A 14,548-nucleotide genomic window follows, 5' to 3' on the forward strand; every position below is an offset into this window, starting at 1 on the left:
CAACTAATTTTTGTATTTTTAGTAGAGATGGGGTTTCACCATGTTGGCCAGGCTGGTCTTGAACTCCTGACCTTGTGATCCACCACCTCAGCCTCCCAAAGTGCTGGGATTACAGGTGTGAGCCACTGAACCTGGCCAGAAAAATATTTTTAATAGATGTATATTATGGTTAGGCTTTGTATCCCCACTCAAATCTCATCTTGAATTGTAATCCCCAGATATTGAGGGAGAGTCCTGGTGAGAGGTGATTGGATTATGGGAGGAGTTTCCGCCAGGCTGTTCTCATGATAGTGAGGGGGTTCTTATGAGATCTGATGGTTTTATAAATGGCAGTTTCCCCTGGAGTTCCCTCTCTCATCTGCTGCCACGTAAGCTGTGCCTGCTTCCCCTTCCACCATGATTGTAAGTTTCCTGAGGTCTCCCCAGCCATGAGGAACTGGGAGTCAATGAAACCTCTTTCCTTTGTAAATTACCCAGTCTCAGGAATTTCTTTTTAGCCGTGTGAAAATGGACTAATACAATGTAGTAGCCTAAGTGTACAGTGTTTATATAGTCTGCAGTTGATATGGTTTGTCTCTGTGTCCCTACCCAAATTTCATCTTGAATTGTAGCTCCCATAATTTCCATGTGTTGTGGGAAGGACCCAGTGGGAGAGAATTGAATTGGGGGTGGTTTTTTCCATACTGTTCTCATGGTAGTGAATAAGTCTCATGAGATCTGATGGTTTTATAAGGGGAAACCTGTTTCTTTTGACTTTCATTTCTCTCTCTTTGCCTGCTGCCATCCATGTAAGACGTGACTTGCTCCTCCTTGCCTTCCGCCATGATTGTGAGGCTTCCCCAGCCGTATGGAACTGTAAGTCCAATCAAACCTCTTCCTTTTGTAAACTGCCCAGTCTTGGGTATGTCTTTGTCAGCAGCATAAAAATGGAGTAGCATATAGCTATGTCCTAGACCCTCAACTCATTCACCACTCACTCACTGAGTGAGTCACCCAGAGCAGCTTCCGGTCCTGCAAGCTCCATTCATGGTAAGTGCCCTCTGCAGGTATACCATGTTTTAATCTTTTATACCATACTTTTACTGTACTTTTTCTATGTTAGATATGTCTAGATATACAAATACTTACTATTTGTTATGATTACCTATAGTTTTCAGTACAGTAACATGCTCTTCCAGTTGATGGCCTAGGAGCAACAGGCTGTACCATATAGCCTAGGTACGTAGTAGGCTACACCAGCTAGGTGGGTGTAAGTACACTCTGTGATGTTCACACAATGATGAAATCGCCTATTGATGCATTTCTCAGAATGTATCCCTGTCATTAAGCAAGGCATGACTGTCATTAAATTCCAGAACCCTTTGATCTTTTCTTGTGTCCTGCACATTTTGCAGCCTCAGACATGATTCAATGGCTTTTCTCTTTGGCCAATTACAGAGACCCCAAAGTAGAAGGAGTGGGTTTTGATATAGTATGTTTAACCCCTTCCATGTTAGGAGAAAGGTGAGCTTGCTCCTGAGGATGAGGTCTGGGGAAGAAGCTGGGATGCTAAGTATGTCTGTGCCAAGCTTTAGGTCCCAGTCAAAACCTCCCTTCCTTCTCCCCAGCAGGAATCATTTCCTTTGCAGGTTTTTCCCAACCCACCCTCATCCCTGCCCCAGTCTGATCTACTAGGGAGATTCATATTCCCTGTATTAACATAACTTTGATTCTAGTTTTGCTAAAAATACTCTGCATTTATTTTGCTAAGACAGCATTTGCCCCTCCTCCTCCCAATGCTCTCTCCACAGTTACATTATACAACTTGTTGGGTTAATTGACAATAAATTGTGTCATTTACAAGTTAACCTTTTGTAATTCCTTATCATTTAGGACAATAGAGAAGACTCACTTTACCCATCATGAAAGCACTAAAAAAGAGAAGCTACATAAAATGCACAAATATTTGAGCAAAGAATGTTGAAAAGAACAATTGTGGAGTAAAATCTTCTGGGACCATCTTTTCCACTGCCCACTGAGCCCTCCACCTGTTTCTTACCTCTTCAGGTCCCGGCTTAGTGTCCCTTCCTCATGGAAGTGAATAAAGCTTCTTTTGTCATCTCCACATGGGTGGGCTTGGTGCACTTGCGATGTGGTGCCTCCTGTTAATGTACCTGTCATCCTGGCGGCACCATCAACGCTCATGGGCCTCCTGGCACAGACCTTGACATGTGATATGTTTTCAACATGAAATGGATGAAGGGTATTTTTTTTTTGTTTTTGAGATATTCAGGTTTTCAAAAGCCAAAACCCTAAGTATGTTCAGTGTTCTGTGGGAATAGAGGAGCCAAAGGTTGTGCCTCTGAAGGAAAGGAGAAAAGAGAAGCTAAAAAGGAAGGAGGGGTCTGTGGTCCTGCAGACAGCAGGGACCCCACCTCATCTGCGGTTCCCAGCCTTGCTGGCAGTTCCCTTGCCCTAAGCAGGGCATGGAAGTTGCAGCGCAGGTGCACGGACCTGACATGCAGCTGGGACAGTGGTCCTCAGAGGGTCTCCTGATACCCTGATGCTACTTGAGTTGGTGGACTCTACTGTCCAGCAAGACATCCAGGGAAGGGAGTGCAGTAAGCCCCGCAATGGCTGGGGCTGAGTTTTTTCCTGCCTGGTGGAAAGAAGTTTGGAATATAAATTAAGTGATATTCCTTGCATGCCTGAATTTGGAAATGTAGTTATTTAAATGGGAAACAAATATAGAGTGATTTCACCATGGGGGAAAAAAATCAAAGTTCTTAATTCTACCATGAAAAAAAAATCAAAGTCACAAGTTAATTACAGTGTGAATCTGTTTTGATGACTAATTTGTGAGAACTGAAGAAAAATTTAGAAGTAATCAGCATCAAATTACATTAAGATGGTCAATGAGATCATCCCGGGGAGATAGGTGGTGGAAAGTTATTTCCATGACTAGATCATAAATACTGGAATGGGAAGATTATTGAGAAAATGAAAGGTCTTTCTTGAGAAATGCTTTAAAACAGGAAAGACTGATACCTCTGTCTAGCAAGGCGCCTCAGGGATCGGCTAGATGCCATTGGAAAGTCCTTATTAGGGCTTGTAATTTACACAGAAAGAAACGAAACTCAATAAGAGAATAGGCACACACAAAGCTCAAGTCAGAAAAGGCTTTGGGTGTGCTCGCTTCGGCAGCACATATACTAAAATTAGAAAAGGCTTTGGAAGAATCATAAAGAGGGGATCAGGGTTTGTTTTTTTTTCTTCAGGTGGTGGAAAAAATGCCAAAAGTACTAAGATTACATATATAGGAGCATAGATTCAAAGAATATGTTAGAAAATTATCAGGGCCAGGCGGGGTGGCTCATGCCTGTAATCTCAGGACTTTGGGAGGCTGAGGCAGGCAGATCACCAGAGGTTAGGAGTTTGAGACCAGCCTGACCAACATGGAGAAAGCCCCGTCTCTACTAAAACTACAAAATTAGCCGGGCATGGTGGCGCATGCCTGTAATCCCAGCTACTTGGGAGGCTGAAGCAGGAGAATTGCTTGAATCCAGGAGGCAGAGGATACGGTGAGCCAAGATCATACCATTGCACTCCAGCCTGGGCAACAAGAGTGAAATTCTGTCTCAAAAAAAAAAAAAAAAGTGTCTCACCCCTGTAATCCCAGCACTTTGGGAGGCCGAGGCGGGCGGATCACGAGGTCAGGAGATAGAGACCATCTGGCTAACATGTCTCTACTAAAAAAATACAAACAAACAAAAAAATTAGCATGGCATGGTGGCAGGCGCCTGTAGTCTCATCTACTCAGGAGGCTGAGGCAGGAGAATGGCATGAACCTGTGAGTTGGAGCTTGCAGTGAGCCGAGATTGTGCTACTGCACTCCAGCCTGGGCGACAGAGCAAGGCTCTGTCTCAAAAAAAAAAAAAAAAAAAAAAAAAAAAAGAAAGAAAGAAAAAAGAAAATTATCAGTTTGGATAATTGCAAGGAAAATACAAAAAGTATGAAATGACAGTTTAATTACTACTAATGATAGTGCAATTGCACATCAATATCCACATAAAATAAATACGTAGGAATATTGGTAGAAAGACTTCTATTATAATGTAATTTTGAGAGGTATATCCTGATGCTTTCATTCTTTCATCTATTAGACATGTTTTACATGTCACAGGCATTCAATTAGTATTAGCAGAATGACTGAGATATGGTGTATGACCTCTTGGGGCAAGTAAACAGCCTGAGTCCCTTTTGTCAAGGATGAAGGGCTTTCACCTCTTGGTCTGTCCACCTGTTCACCCACCTCCTTATTCTTCCCCAGAAAAATTGCTAACTGACTGGGGCGTGCTTATATCGTCTATGCTGCTAGTGGGCCAAAACAGAACATTGGGCCACAGCTGACTATTGTGGAGCACAGTTCACTTGTGGGCTACAAACGACCATTGATAGAAGAGGAACTATAAAATAGTCTTAAACATGGGAAAACACACAAGTTCACAAATGGGAAAGAAAAGCAAACTCCCGTATATGAAGACATCTTTTTTTTTTTTTTGAGACGGAGTCTCTCTCTGCCGCCCAGGCTAGAGTGCAGTGGCGCGATCTTGGCTCACTGCAGCCTCTGCCTCCCAGGTTCAAGCAATTCTCCTGCCTCAGTCTCCCGAGTAGCTGTGACTACAGGCGTGCGCGCCACACCTGGTTAATTTTTGTATTTTTAGTAGAGACGGGGTTTCACTATGTTGGCCAGGATGGTTTTTTTTTGTTTTTGTTTTTGAGACGGAGTCTCGCTCTGTTGCCCAGGCTGGAGCAGTGGCATGATCTCAGCTCACTGCCTCCTCCACCTCCCAGGTTTAAGCAGTTCTCTGCCTCAGCCTCCCAGGTAGCTGGGATTACCGGCGCCCACCACCATGCCTGGCTAATTTTGTTTATATTTTTAGTAGAGACGGGGTTTCACCATCTTGGCCAGGCTGATCTTACCGTACCTGGCCTAGGAAGGTCTTGATCTCCTGACCTAGTGATCCACCTGCCTTGGCCTCCCAAAGTGCTGGGATTATAGGTGTGAGCCACTGCACCCAGCTGAGACATCATATTTTAACCTATCAGACCGGCAAACAACACACAAGTGTGACAGCCTACTGTGGTGAGGCGGGCGGGGGTGAGCTAGCAGGAGTGAAGAGGAATCTCATGTTGCTGGTATAAGTATAAATCGCAACCACCCCACGGAGGAAAATTTTGTGGTGTCTATCAAATTACAAATGTACAACATTTTGACCCTGCGATTCTGCTTGTAGGAATTTATCCTCTAGTTATATTAGTATCTGTGCAAAATGACATGAACAGTGTTATCCATGGAAGCATTTGGGCATAATATCAACTAAGAAACAATTTAAATGCCCATCAATAAGTAACTCTTAAAGTAAATTATGGTGCATCTCTATAATGGAATACTATGTAGATGTAAAAATATGAGAGAAATTGATATGAAATTAAGCATTGATATGACATTATTTCCAAGATTTTCCTAGGAAAAAAATAGTATGAAATTCTATCTTTGCTGTTAAAAAAAAAACAACAACATATATCTAGGTTGGCTTGAATTCTCTAGAGAGATAAAGAAGAAGCTAAAAGATAAACATGTCTTTTTCTGGAAAGATAAAGAAGAAGCTATAAAGATAAAGATAAAGTGGTGACCTGTTTGGAGGTAGGGCACATGGCAGCAACAGGGGAACAGGGTAGGAGGAAAGCTTTTCATGAACTACCTTTTAATAGAGTTTGATTGGAATTTTGTCTTTTGAATTAGAGGATGAGGATGATGTTAAGTCTCCATGTTTGCGCTCTCCATCTGTGCTCACTCACCCTTGCTTCAGTTTCTTGCAGCTTGGGGTCATGCAGAGAATGGTGAATCCCTGCACCATTTGGATTTAGGTTCTGAGCTAAGCCTCTGCTCTAGCCTGGCCCTCCCAGAGCTACGGTGATTGTCCTGGGCCAGTGATTCTCAATCCAGCCGCGTGCTAGGATCTCCTAGGGAGCTTTAAAAGATCCTGATGCCCAGGCTGCACCCCAGACCAGCTACATGAAGATCTCTGGGTGGGGAGGAGCACCTAGGCATCAGTGCATAACAAAGGTCCCCAGGCCATTCCAATATGCACCCAAGTTTGAGAACCAGTGGCTTGTTTAAAGAATAACTTCCTCATTTCATATGCACTGTCATGCTCTGTCTCTTTCTTTCTCCCTCTGGGACTTCACAGGGCTCTGGAGTGACCAGCAGGGCAGTGTTTAAGCATTTACTTACTCTTGCTCTGACTTCTCTGACTTTAGTAGCCTTAAATACCATGTGAGTCTATCCTGAGCCATCTGTAACTAGACATTGTTACCAAAAAAAAAAAAAAAGACATTTGAGAGAATATTAGAGTCCTCCAGTTAGAACCAGTTTGATGAATCAAAGATTAATACCATGAATTGAATTTAGAAATTCCTTAAGAAATTTGTGTTAATATACACAGAATATATTTGAATTTATGATGATCTTTATCTTCATTTAGAGCAAGAAATTTGTAGGTGATACGGCAATTAATCAGGTGATAATAGGGCTGAATGTAATATTTTTTCTGACATTTTATTTTTAACACCTTTATTGAGATATAATTCACATACTATAAAATTTACCCACCATACAATTTATGCATTTTAAGTGTACAATCCAGCTTGGCACGGTGGCTCATGCCTGTAATCCCAGCACTTTGGGAGGCAGAGGCTGGTGGATCACTTGAAGTCAGGAGTTCAAGACCAGCCTGGCCAACATGGTGAACCCTGTCTCTACTAAAAATACAAAAATTAGCTGAACGTGGTAGTATGCACCTGTGATCCCAGATACTTGGGAGGCTGAAGCAGAAGAATCACTTGAACCTGGGAGGTGGAGGTTGTAGTGAGCCAAGATCATGCCACTGCACTCCAGCCTGGGTTACCAAATAAGACTCCATCTAAAAAAAAAAAAAAAAGTGTAAAATTCAAAGGCTTTTAGTATATTCAGAGTTTCACAATCATCTCCACAATTTTAGAACATTTTCATCACTCCAAAAAGAATCCTTGTACTCATTAGCATTCACTTCCCATTCTCCTCCAACTCCCCAGCCCCTGGCAATCTCTACTCTGTCTCTACAGATTTGCTGACTCTTGATCTTTTCTAGAAATAGAATCATATACAATAAGGTCTTCTGTGTCTGGCTTCTTTCACTTATGATGTTTTCAGGGTTTATCCATGTTGTAGTACGTGTCAGTACTTTCTTTTTATTGCCAAATAATATTCCATTGAATAGATATACCATATTTTGTTTGTCCATTCATTATTTAATGGGCTTCCAGGTTGTTTCTGCTTTCTGGCTACTTTGAATAATGCTCATATGAATTTGTGGACATGTTTTCATTTCTCTTGAATATATACCTAGGAGTAGAATTCATCTTATTATAAAATGTTCAAACATACAACAAAGTTGAATTTTACAGTGAATGTCCCTCTAGTCACCACCATAATTCTATTAAAATTTTAATCTTCTTTCATCACATATCTATCAATCAGCCTTTTTATTTTATTTTTGAGACCGAGTCTTGCTCTGTCACGCAGGCTGGAGTGCAGTGGTGTGATCTCGCCTCACTGCAACCTCCACCTCCCAGGTTCAAGTGATTCTCCTGCCTCAGCCTTCCAAGTAGCTAGGATTACAGGCGCCTGCCACCACGCCTGGCTAATTTTTTGTATTTTTAGTAGAGACAGGGCTTCACCATGTTGGCCTGGCTGGTCTCGAACTTCTGACCTCAGGTGATCCACCTGTCTTGGCTTCCCAAAGTGCTGGGATTACAGGTGTGAGCCACTGCACCCAACCAAATTTTAGCTTTCTAATTGGGTGTGTGGTGCTCAATGCATTTTTGGACAACAAAAATACTTCAGGTAGTCATCAACAATGACATACCTTCCCTTTACGTATCATTTCATTCTCTGAGAATCAAAGGGCAAGATCCTAGGCCGGACTGAAAATGATTTCAGTCTATGACCTTCTTTTGCTTCCCTCCTAAAGTTCTCCTTTTGAAAGTGAAGTGAAAAATAAATGACCTGAAGTCTTTACTTTTTATCCTATCCTACTTTCTATCCTAAAAAAGTGCATTTTGAATACTTTCTCCAGTTGTCCTAGATTTTTGAATATGGAGGCACAACACAGGATCACGGCTAAGAGGGTGGCCTCTGAAGCTTGACTGAGTCTGAATCTCTTTCTTGACTGTGTACTGTGTGTGATCTTGAGTAAATTACTTAGCCTCTCTGTGTCTCAGTTTCTCCTTTGTAAAATGGAAATAATAATACAAGTCCAAAGAAGTTGAAGTTGAAGGTCAAAATCTCAGCACTCTTTTTTTTTTGAGACAGAGTCTGACTCTGTCACAGGCTGGAGTGTAGTGGTGTGATCTTGGCTCACTGCAACCTCTGCCTCCCGGGTTCAAGCAATTCTTGTGCCTCAGCTTCCCAAGTAGCTGGGACTACAAGGTGCATGCCCCCATACCCAGCTAATTATTTTTTTTTTTCTTTTCTTTTCTTTTCTTTTTTTTTTTTAGTAGAGACGGGGTTTTGCCACATCGTCCAGGATGGTCTCGAATTCCTGAGCTCAGGCAATCCACCCACCTCGGCCTCCCAAAGTGTTAGGATTACAGGTGTGAGCCACCATGCCTGGCCCAAAATGTCAGCAATTCTAATCAAAATTGTAATATGATTATTTTCAGAACTTAACAAAATGATACTAAAATTCATGTGGGGCTGAGCGTGGTGGTTCACGCCTGTAATCCCCGCACTTTGGGAGGCTGAGGTGGGTGGATCACAAGGTCAGGAGTTCAAGACCAGCCTGGCCAAGATGGTGAAACCCTGTCTCTACTAAAAATACAAAAATTAGCTGGGCATGGTGGTAGGCGCCTGCAATCCCAGGTACTTGGGAGGCTGAGGCAGAATTGTTTGAACCTAGGAGGTGGAGGTTGCAGTGAGCCAAAATTGTGCCACTGCACTTCAGCCTGGGCGACAGAGCAAGACTGTCTCAAAAAAAAAAAAAAAAAAATTAAAACATAAATAAAATAAAATAAAATTCATGTGGAAAAACAGACATGTAAGACTAGTTGGGAAAACTTTTGAAATTAACAATAATTATGGGGTACAAGCATTATCAGATAGTAAAATACATTATGAAGCCATAAACACAAACATTTTGGTAACTGGCACAGGGATAGGCAGATGAGTAGAAAAGAATATTTGTGGAAAAGCGGATCCTAAGGTAGGACAAAGTTGGCATTTTAAATTGGTATGGAAGATGAAAGTAAGATGGGTTTTCAAATGGTATCTGCTCAGCCATTTGGATAAAAGATGTTGGAGGCATGTCTCATTTCTCATGCCAAAATAAGATATAGATCAATGATAAAATATAAAAAAAATTAAAGTACAGAAACATGATAATTTTAAAAAACATCTTGCATAGGGAAGACATTTCCAAGCATGATGCAAAAATGTGAAATCATAAAAGTAAACACCAACAAATCCGACAATACAAAAATTAAGAACTTGTTGTGAAAAAGAGTACCGTAGTAAAAAACACAAAAAATATTCACTACATGACAGCAAAGGGCTAATTTCCTTAACATATAAAACATTTTGAGAGTTAACGAAAAAAGATAAACAACCCAATGGCAACATGAGCAAAGCACATGAAGGGCAGTTAATGGATAAACGCCAATGGATAATTTTTTAAATAATGAGATTTTGTTTTTGCCTGTAAGACTGACAAATATGCCTGGGCGTGGTGGCTCATGCCTGTAATCCCAGCACTTTGGGAGGGCGAGGCAGGCGGATCATGAGGGCAGGAGATTGAGACCATCCTGGCCAACATGGTGAAACCTTGTCTCTACTAAAAGTATAAAAATTAGCCTGTAATCCCAGCTACTTGGGAGGCTGAGGCAGGAGAATCGCTTGAACTGAGGAGGCAGAGATTGCAGTGAGCCTACATTGCACCACTGCACTCCAGCCTGGGTGACAGAGTGAGACTCTGTCTCAAAAAAAAAAAAAAAAAAAGACTGACAAATATTAAGTTTGCCAATATCCAAAGTGGGCTAAAGAATGATTATTCTCAAGCATGGTTAGGGGGTTCATTTATTGTTCCATAGTAAGTCATGCAAAGCTTAATGGCATGAAATTACCAGTTTATTGGACTGGGAATTTGGAAAGAACATAGGGTTCTTCTCCATCCATGGTGTCCTTAGCTGGTATGACTCAAAAGTTTGGGTGGTTGGAATGGCTGGGAACAGGGACAGTGGGAGCTGAAGAACTCATTCTGAGGTGGCTTCTTCACTCATGTCCTGACACGAGGGATGGGATGGTTGAAAGACCAGCTCATCTGGGACTGTCAAATGGAGTATCTCCAAATGAGCCTCTTGAGTATGACAGTCTCAGGATTGTTGGGACTTCTTACATGGCCACTCAGACTTCCAAGAACAAGTGTATGCAAAGAACAAGTTAAAAGCAGCATGGCTTATTCTGACCTAGCCATGAAAGTCACATCACTTCCACTGTATTCTATTGACTGCAACAGTCACAAGCCTGTCTGGATTCAAAGGGCATAGACATAGATCTGACCTCTCAGTGGGAGGAGTGTACAATAATTTGTGGCAATGTTGTAAAATCTCTGCAGTGGAAGAATACATTTTTTTTTTTTTTTTTTGAGACAGAATCTTGCTCTGTCGCCCAGGCTGGAGTGCAGTGGCGCGATCTCGGCTCATTGCAAGCTCTGCCTCCCAAGTTCACGCCTTTCTCCTGCCTCAGCCTCCTGAGTAGCTGGGACTACAGGAGCCCGCCACCATACCCGGCTAATTTTTTGTATTTTTAGTAGAGACAGGGTTTTGCCGTGTTAGCTTGGATGGTCTCGATCTCCTGACCTCGTGATCTACCCGCCTTGGCCTCCCAAAGTGCTGGGATTACAGGAGTGAGCCACCGTGCCCAGCGGAAGAATAAATTTTTGCAGTGTCTTTGAAGTACAATTTTGCAATATCTACCAAATCTTAATATACAACTGTTTTTTGAACCAAAGACATCCCACACAGATAGTCCCGGGATTCCTATCCTCTACCTCCCTCACTCTCTCCTTAAGCTATTCTCCATCTGGTTTCTGTCACCAGAAGTACAGTCCCTTCCCTTCCAAGGTCTTGATTCTTTGCAGAAGAATAAGGTCTCACCTCCAGATCCCAACTAATATCTTGTAAGTTCTCCAACCTCAGATGTCTATTTCATGTCAGTTGCTTTCTCTGTAGCTCAGTTTCTGCTGGTTCCATTAAGGGCTGCTGAAATTGAGCTCAAAATCCCAAGATTTCCCACCAACTACACAAGGAGATTCATATTCTTCCTGTTGACACGACTTTGAAACTGCTCATCCTAATATTCTTCCTCCTACCACATTATGCTGTGTTATCTATTGCTGCAAAACAGGTTATTCCAAAATGTGGCATAGAAGAACACTTACCATCTCATGCTTCCTATGGGTTAAGACTCTAGAAATTGCTTAGTTGGGTCCTCTGGCTTTGGGTTCCTCATGACACTGACATCACTTCAAGTCTCAGCTGGAAAGGACTTCTGTATTACACGGTTGTTGGCAGAATTCAGTGCCTCCAGGGCTGTTGGAGTAAGGCTTCCCTCTGTTCCTTGCCACTGTTGGTCCTCCATAGGACATCTTACAACATGGCAGCCAGCTTCATCAAAGCAAGCAAATGAGAGGGCAAGACCGTATCAGTAAGAAGTTACGGGCCTGGTGTGGTGGCTCACACCTGTAATCCCAGCACTTTGGGGGGCCGACGAGGGTGGATCACGAGGTCAGGAGTTCAAGACCAGCCTGGCTAAGATGGTGAAACCCCATCTCTACTAAAAATACCAAAATTAGCTGGGCATGGTGGCGCACGCCTGTAATCCCAGCTACTCAGGAGGCTGAGGCACAGAATTGCTTAAATCTGGGAGGCAGAGGTTGCAGTGGCTGAGATTGTACCACTGCACTCCAGCCTGGGCGACAGAGCAAGACTCCGTCTCAAAAAAAAAAAAAAAAAAAAAAAAAGAAAAATAAAGTTACGGTGCTCTGTGACCTAATCACGGAAGTGACATTGCCTTCCTTTTCTGTATTCCATCCATTAGCAGTGAGTCACTAGGTCACACTCAAGGCAGGGGGATTACACAGATTGAGCCCACCACAAATGCTACAAGCAGATCTCTTTCCGCCTTGGATTTTAATACAGGCTGCCTCAGTTACTGACAGTGCATACTGTCACGTCCAGAGAGCAGCATCACCCTAAACCCAGATTCCCTGAAAGGTGATATGTTGAAGGGGTGCTAACTATGAAATAAAAAGTGGTGTTTCACTGTGACACGTGATCTCTTAATATAAAAGATTTACATGCCTCCACACACTTTTGTATATGACCAGAAAATTTCTGAAAGACTGTAAAAACTGTTGGGAAAATTATTTCTAAGAAGCGAGATTAGGGATGCAGGAAGGGTTCCTTCTAGGTTTTACTTCCTACTCTTCTATACTGCTTAACTTCTTGACATGTACACACGTTTTACAGTAAAACAGCTAAAATTAACAAGAGGAATTGTTAAGAACAGGGTGATTCCTTAATCCAAAAAGATTTTTAAACAACCCATGCCACAGCTTGGGATAAAAGGGGGATCTAGGGGGATTATACATTTTTATATTCTGAAAGTTAAGCATAAATGACACACAGTGACAAACACCTAAGTTTTTCAGAAGTTGATTTTCTAGGTTGAGGATTTTCCAGGCCAAGTACCCCTGGCTTTTCAGGGAGAGGAATTTAAAAAGTGCTTTCTGGCCAGGCACGATGGCCTCATGCCTGTAATCCCAGAACTTTGGAAGGCCAAGGCAGGGGGATCACTTGAGCCTATAAGTTTGAGGCTGCAGTGAGCTATGTTTGTGCCACCGCACTCCAGCCTGGGCGACAGAGCAAGACTTTTTTTTTTTCTTTCTTGAGATGAAGTCTCTCTCTGTTGCCCAGGCTGGAGTACAGTGAAGCGATCTCAGCTCACTGCAAGCTCTGCCTCCCAGGTTCACACCATTCTCCTGCCTCAGCCTCCACAGTAGCTGGGACTACAGGCGCCGGCCACCATGCCTGGCTAATTTTTTGTATTTTTAGTAGAGATGGAGTTTCACCGCATCAGCCAGGATGGTCTTGATCTCCTGACCTCGTGATCTGCCCACCTCGGCCTCCCAAAGTGCTGGGATTACAGGCTTGAGCCACAGTGCCCCTTAAGACCCTCTCTTAAAAGAAACAGTACTTCCTATTAGGTTAGGTACCAATCGCAGAATGTTGGTGAGAACTGGGAGGAAACGGAGGAAGTTCTCTAGTGTGACCCCGTCACTTTATAACCTCTTTAACTAGATTCCCAGAACTGCCCCTTCTCCCCTCTCTTTTCCCCCATTAACTCTCTCCCCATGGGCTCCTGCCCTCAGCCTGCAAACCTCAGATTTGCTCCTTTAAGTCACCTTCACAAATGTTGATAATGTTGAGATAAGGCAGCATGGGATGTTATGTATTATGATCATATTGATTAATATGATCAATGTGTTATTATAAGTAGTTTTAAGATCACAACTAAATCTAATTCTAGACATGCAGAGACTATGAAAGAAATGCTGTAACATGTAGAAAACGTTGGTCTTGCAAAGAGGGTGACCGGGAAAATGTCACTCTTCTAATTTTCTGTGCTATGATTTTTTGCTCTTATTATTTTTATTTTTTTGAGACGGAGTCTCACTTTGTTGCCCAGGCTGGAGTGCAATGGCATGATCTCGGCTCACTGCAACCTCTGCCTCCCAGGTTCAAGCGATTCTTATGCCTCAGCCTCTTGAGTAGCTGGGACTGCAGGCGTGCACCACAACGCCCAGCTAAATTTTGTATTTTCAGTAGAGACGGGGTTTCCCCATGTTGGCCAGGTTGGTCTCGAATTCCTGACCTCAGGTGATCCACCTGGATCAGCAAGTAACACCTGAGAGCTTGTTAGAAACAGTCTCATACTTACTGAATCAGAATCTGCATTGCAACAAGATTCCCTGGTGATTCAGGTATACAATACATTAGAGTTTAAAAAGCAGCCTACAGCAATTGTTCTCAAACCTGACTACACGTTGGAATCACCTGCGGAACTTTGCTGATGCTGATGCCTGGGTTAGAATCTTTATATATTTGGCTGGGGTGCAGCCAGGGTGTTGGTTTTTAATCGCAGGTGATTCCATGAGTTTGAGACCCACTGTCCTAACACCGTGGGCCTCCAAGTGTGATCCCAGGACCAAAGCAACACCACTATCTGGGAATTTGCTAGAAATGCAAACTCTCAGGCCCCACCCCAAACCTACTGAATCGGCAGCTCTGGGGCTGGAGCCTGAGAGTCCTTTAGCCCTGCAGGCGATGAGCAAGCCCTGCTTGCTAAGGTTTCATTAGGTAGGTCGGGGATGGGGCCCAGTGTTCATTTCTTGACGTTTCCAGGGGCTGC

The 14,548-nt window shown here is 42.9% G+C and overlaps 1 protein-coding gene across 1 annotated transcript in view; it reads left to right on the forward strand.

Annotated features, from left to right (window-relative positions):
- The window catches only part of FARP1 (FERM, ARH/RhoGEF and pleckstrin domain protein 1), a 461,133-nt gene that overhangs the window by 142,109 nt on the left and 304,476 nt on the right, over positions 1-14,548 (forward strand). The gene's annotated exons all lie outside the window — the stretch shown is intronic.

The sequence above is a fragment of the Macaca thibetana genome, chromosome 17 (assembly GCF_024542745.1).
Source record: "Macaca thibetana thibetana isolate TM-01 chromosome 17, ASM2454274v1, whole genome shotgun sequence".
Classification (NCBI taxonomy): domain Eukaryota; kingdom Metazoa; phylum Chordata; class Mammalia; order Primates; family Cercopithecidae; genus Macaca; species Macaca thibetana.